This window comes from Nicotiana tabacum, chromosome 20 (genome assembly GCF_000715075.1).
Source record: "Nicotiana tabacum cultivar K326 chromosome 20, ASM71507v2, whole genome shotgun sequence".
NCBI classification, from domain to species: domain Eukaryota; kingdom Viridiplantae; phylum Streptophyta; class Magnoliopsida; order Solanales; family Solanaceae; genus Nicotiana; species Nicotiana tabacum.
Window position 1 is genome coordinate 72,294,803 of NC_134099.1, and position 6,214 is coordinate 72,301,016.

Sequence of the window (6,214 nt, forward strand, 5' to 3'; positions counted from 1 at the left end):
AGGAGACATTTTTATTGTTATTTCTATTACCATGGAGTTCGTGCATAATATTAACCCAAGATGAGTGAGCATTTTCTAGGAGTCTCCATAAAAGATTGGCTAGGTTAACCAAATTCTTATTTCTAGCAGTACGGATCCCTAAACCACCCTCTTTTGTTCTGCATGGTGATAATGTCCCATTTTATTAGGTGGAGTTTTTTAGAGGTAGAACTTGTGCCACATAAGAAGTTATACTGAATTTTATCTATAATTTTAAGAGTCTTTGAGGGCAGTAGGGGATATTACATAATGTAATTTGGGAGTGAATTTAGGTACGAAGTCACTAAAGTACACCTACCTGCCATAGTAAGACAATTTGATTTTCATACAGCTAGTCTAGTTAGCATGTTATTAATAACAAATTGAAAATCAGATGCTTTAGGTTTGGAATTTGTAATTGAAAAGCCTAGGTATTTACCAAAGTTGTGACAAATATTCATTTTAAAGACATTAGAAATGTTGTTGCAAACATTTTTGGGCAATGTTTGGACACAACAATTTTGGATTTGGCTCTATTGATGGATTGACCAGACAGAGAGAAAAAAAGGTCAAGACAATGTTTCATATTATGAATGCTTTTATTATTGATTTTGGCCATTAAGGTAAGGTCATCAACGAAAAATAAGTGCGATAACTGGTAATTATTTTTACCTATGGTTATGGGATCCCAGCGTCTCATGTCAACATTATGGCTGATGAGAGTGGATAACATCTCCATACATAGTATAAATAGGTATGGGGACATAGGATTCCCTTGTCTGATACCTCTAGATGGAACAAAATTGTCGGTTCTGGAGCCATTGACAAGGATTGCATTCCTAGATGAGGAAATACAATTCATAATGACCTTCGTAATATTAGAGGGGAAATTAAAGAAGCAAAAGGTTCTGTAGATTAAGGACCATTCAAGGCAGTCAAAAGCCTTTGCTAGGTCAATTTTTAAGAGCATATTATGATTTTTCCCATGATATTTGTTTATTTTGAGCAAGAGTTCCTGAATGATTATAGCATTGTCACATGCCTTCCCATTCATAATGAAACTAGATTGGAAAGGGCTAATGAGGTTGTTTAGGAAAGGTTTTAATCGATTAGAAATAATCTTAGTAATGATTTTGTAAACAGTGTTACAAAGGCCAATTGGCCTAAAGTTTTTTAAATTGTTTGCATTTGGTATCTTTGGAATGAGGCAAAGAAGGGTGTCACTAATACCATCTGGAATTTTCCCACTAGTGAAGGCATCTTTGCAAAGGTTGATCATAGAGTTTTCAATTATGCTCCAATAATTTTGGAAGAAGAAGGGGTGAAACCCATCTGGTCCTGGAGCTTTGTAAGGTTTAAAGGAGAAGCAAGCTTGAATAATTTCACCATTTGTGAGTGAATTATCTAGAGAGGATAAGTCTGTTTTGTTGAAACTTTTTGGATCATGCTTTATAGCATTCCAGTCACTAATGGTATGTGAGGTTGTGAACATGTTACTAAAATATTCTCTAGTGTGATTAAGTATGTCCCTTGGATCATCTATCCAATAATTATTCTTATCCTTAAAGAAAATAATTTTATTTTTTCTTCTCCTATTGATGGCCATAATGTGGTAGAATTTCGTATTGGCATCTCCATCGTGGAACAGTTGGATTTTAGAGTGGAGCTTCCAGTAGTCCTCCTCAATTTTTAGGATGTTATTAAAATCAACTCTTTGTGTGGATTCTAAATTTTGAAGAAAGGGACTAGAATAATAAGAGGTGGAATTTTGAATACCTTTAAGCCTTGCTAAAATTCTATTTTTCTTTCGTTTGAGATCATCGAAGGTACCGTTTTTCCAATTACTGACTAGGAATTTAATAGAAGATGAAGTCGTTACAAATTGGTTACTAGACCAAGCAGTAGCAATGTGGGTGCTTGCACCAAAAGGGTTCAAGACGAAAAGGCTTTGGAAAGTTGTTGTGCTGTTTAGGAATAATATTTATAAGCAGTCAATTATTGTCACGACCCGAGTTCGCCCTCCGTGAACTGTCATGACGGCACCTAGTCTCTACGACTAGGTAAGCCTAACAAATAGCGAAAAAATAAAAAAAACTACTATAACTTACTTGACCTTGGGTATAAGGGCAGTAGATTCACATGTTCAAATAATAGATTTAATAATAATATTCTAATTACGGAACGAACTGATAAAGTATTTGGTAATGACCAATGGATCCAAATCTTTCCTAATGCTACTATAACTCACCTCCCAAAAACTCACTCAGACCATAATTGTAACAACCCGGCCGGTCGTTTTAAGAATTAATGCCCCGATCCCCTGTTAACTGCATTCCCCGTATTTGTTTCTGCTATTGTGAGTTGCCAGGAAGGTTTATTTGGAGTTTCGGAGAATTTTGGGACACTTAGTCTCTAAATGAGATTTTAAGTCTTAGAATTTGGACCATAGTCGGATCAGTGCGAAGATGACCTCGGAATAGAATTTTGTTGGTTCCGTTAGCTCTGTTGGGTGATTTCGAGCTTAGGGGCATGTTCGGATTGTATTTTGGAGGTCCGTAGCTTATTTAAGCTTGAAATGCTGAAAGTTGAATTTTTGAAGTTTCTGGTTCGATAGTGAGATTTTGATATAAGGGTCGGAATGGAATTCCGGAAGTTGGAGTAGCTTTGTAGTGTAGAATGTGACGTGTGTGCAAAATTTCAGGTCATTCGGATGAGGTTTGATAGACTATTTGATTGAAAGCGTAATTTGAGAGTTTTTAGAGTTTGTAGGCATGAATTCATGGTTAATTCGATGTTTCGATGTTGTTTTAGGTGTTTTGAGGATTGGTATAAGTTTGGATAGTGGTATATGACTTTGTTCGTGCTTTTGGTTGAGGTCCCGGGGGCCTCGGGATGATTTCGGATGGTTAACGGGGAGTTTGGGAGATTGTTGGAGCAGCTTCAGCTGCTGATCCTACTATCATAACCGCATTTGAGGTTAAGGAGCCGCAGGTGCGATTCCGCAGAAGCGAGATCCAGCCGCAGATGCGGCCAAGGGTGAAGGCGGTAGAAGCCGCAGATGCGGAGGCTGTGTCGCACCTGCGAGCCCGCAGATGCAGAGCCTGGGGCGCAGGTGCAGATATGGAGGATTAATGAAAAACCGCAAAAGCGGTTGATTATGTGCAAGAGCGGTCCCGCAGGCGCGGGCATTGAACCACATATGCGGTATTGCTGGGCAGAACATATAAATAGATGCCTTCGCGAATTTGAGTTATTTTTCATCATTTTTCAAACGGGAAGAAGCTTTGGGGAGAATTTTCAAGGGGGATTTTTAGAGAGGATTCATTGAGGTAAGGTCCCTGGTTTCTAAGCTCATTATTATGGTGATTTTATCATTGTAAGCATGAAATTTGAAGGAAAATTAGTGGTAAATTGGGGGTTAGGGCTTGGTTAATTAGAGAGTTTTGAGTGGTGATTTGAAGGACCATTTAAGGTCCGATTTTGGTACTTTTAGTATGACTGAACTCGTGAGAGTATGACGATTCTGAAAATGTAAATTTTACCCGATTATGAGATGTGGGCCCGGGGGCATTTTGGTTATTTTTTCTAATTTCGCGTATTAGCTTAGAATTAATTAGTGGAATCAGTCACTTGAAGTTATATTTACATTATGCAATTAATTTGAATAGATTTGGACCATTTGGAGTCGAGTACTCATGGCAAGAGCGTGGTTCCGGGTTGACTTTGAGCCGGTTCGAGGTAAGTGGCTTGCCTAACCCTGTGTGGGGGAACTCCCCTTAGGATTTGGTATTGTTGATATTTGAAATGCCTTGTACGTGAGGTGACGAGTGCGTACTTGTGCAATTGTTGAAAATCCTATTTTCATTAAGTAACTTTAATTGTGTTTCCTTTCCTGTTTATACTACTTGCAATTTAAGCCTACTGTTAGCTCAGGGAAGTATGTCTAATTGACTTAATAGTTTTACTTATTCAAACTGCCTTATTTGGATTATGTGCAACATGGTAGGTTAGGAATACCTATTTTACCTTGGTATGAAATTTGAATTGAATTGTGTATTCTTCGTGTTGTTGCTATGTGTTTACTTTGAGACTACGGGATGGTATCCCGGGAGATCCCCTGGCATGTTTACTTTGGGACTACGGATCGGTATTCCGGGAGACCCCCCCTGCACATTTATATTGGAACTATGGGACTGCCCCCGGTAGATTCCCCCAATACTAAGTATTTACATTTGGGACTACGGATCGGTATTCCGGGATATCCCCGCGCACTATGAGTTGGACTACGGGATGGCACCCAGGAGATCCACTAGATATTTATATTTGGGACTACAGGACGGTATCCTGGGAGATCCCCGGTTGTTATCTCTATGTTAAGTTGTATTCCTTTCTGTGATTAATTTGTCTCAGTTGTAGTTGTTATTGTTCTATCTATCCTGTGTTACTTCTTACTGTTGCACTTAATTATACTGTCTTATTCTATACTGTTATACCTTGTTTTCATTTAAACTCAGTAGGGCCCTGGCCTTCCTTGTCACTACTCGACCGAGGTTAGGCTTGACACTTACTGAGTACCGATGTGGTGTACTCATGCCCTTTATGCACTTGTTTTTCATGTGCAAATTCAGGTACTTCGACTCAGCCCTACTACCCTTGAGGCGAGGTGATTCTCCAGAGACTTCGAGGTATATCTACTGCATCCGTAGACCGAGGAGTCCCTTTCCATTCTCTCTCATAGTATTAGCCCTTATGTATTTACTTTTGTTTAGACATTCTGGAGTTAGACACTTGTAGTTATTCAATAGCTTGTGATTTCATGAGATTTTGGATTTTGAGAAATGTAGTTTCAGCTTGAGAGTTGTAATGTATATGCCGAGCGGCATCTTAAACGCATCATTTTGATTTTTTCTACAGTTTTGGCTAGTTTATTTCTGTTAGGCCACACTGCTTGAGACAAGAATGCAATTTCATGTGTCTCTTCTTAATGAGTTTGGTTTCTCTAATATGATTGAAGTACATGCGGATGGACAAGCTGGTGGTATGATTGTTCTATGGGACAATGCCAAGGTATTGTACACAACTTTGTCTGTAGAAATCAAGAGATCCATGCAACAATTGAGGTACGTCCTATTAAACTCAAATGGTTATTCTCTTCAATTTATGCTAGTACTAATGTAACTACTAGATATGAAATGTGGAATAATATTAGAATTATTTCTAATAATTACAATGGTGCTTGAATTGTGGGAGGGGACTTTAACGACGTCTTTAAAGCAAATGAAAAATTAGGAGGAAGGTCACTGAATCGTAGGCGTACAAGTAAGTTATGGTCCAATCTGGGGCTGCCATGTTCTCTTGGGGATGATTTGTTAATTTTTATCCACTTATTAGTTAACCGGGTAATGTTTCGTTACCCAGTAATAAATCTATTACTCGCATAATTTAAAAATTACCACAAATTACTTAAAATTCTATTTATTTTCAAAATACTTCATATGTACTTTATGTATTATACTACCGTGGTCATATGGTACCTTGCATGGTACTAGTTTATAATTATCAGGTATTATTACTTGATCCGTATTTTATCCCAAATTGACCATTTTCAACGAAACTCATTTTCTCTAATTCGTGCATCTTTTATCCTTCATGACACTTATTTATTGCTTGTTATAAATAGCGTAAATACATTAACATCAAGATGATCTCACCCCCGAGTCTACGTCAATTAACTGGAAACAAAATTTTAACGTACGAAAAATGCGAGATGTAACATCCCGATCCCACCATATCAATATCATTTACTCAGCAAGTACAAAAATTACACAATTCAAATCACATAACTCTCCACAAGGCTCAACTTCAAACCAAAGTGTTTAGGAAAATTATACACTATGATACTTTACACAAGTAATAGTACTCAGCGAGACCAATCCAAAATATGCCTTGAAAGTACCAATAACTAGCTCAAACAATAATAGGAGACAATGAAGCTACGAAAGAACTAATACTTCCAACAAAAGGGACATTGTTTAACAAGTAGTAATTAGGCATGGAATTACATGTAAGGCATGTAACAATTAAGGCAGGAAAAGACAGTATAAGAAGAACGGGAAGAAAACAGGCAAAACAGACAAATTAGCGGTGCATAGGTACTCGTCACCTCATCTATACACCGCTCACATGGATTTCATAT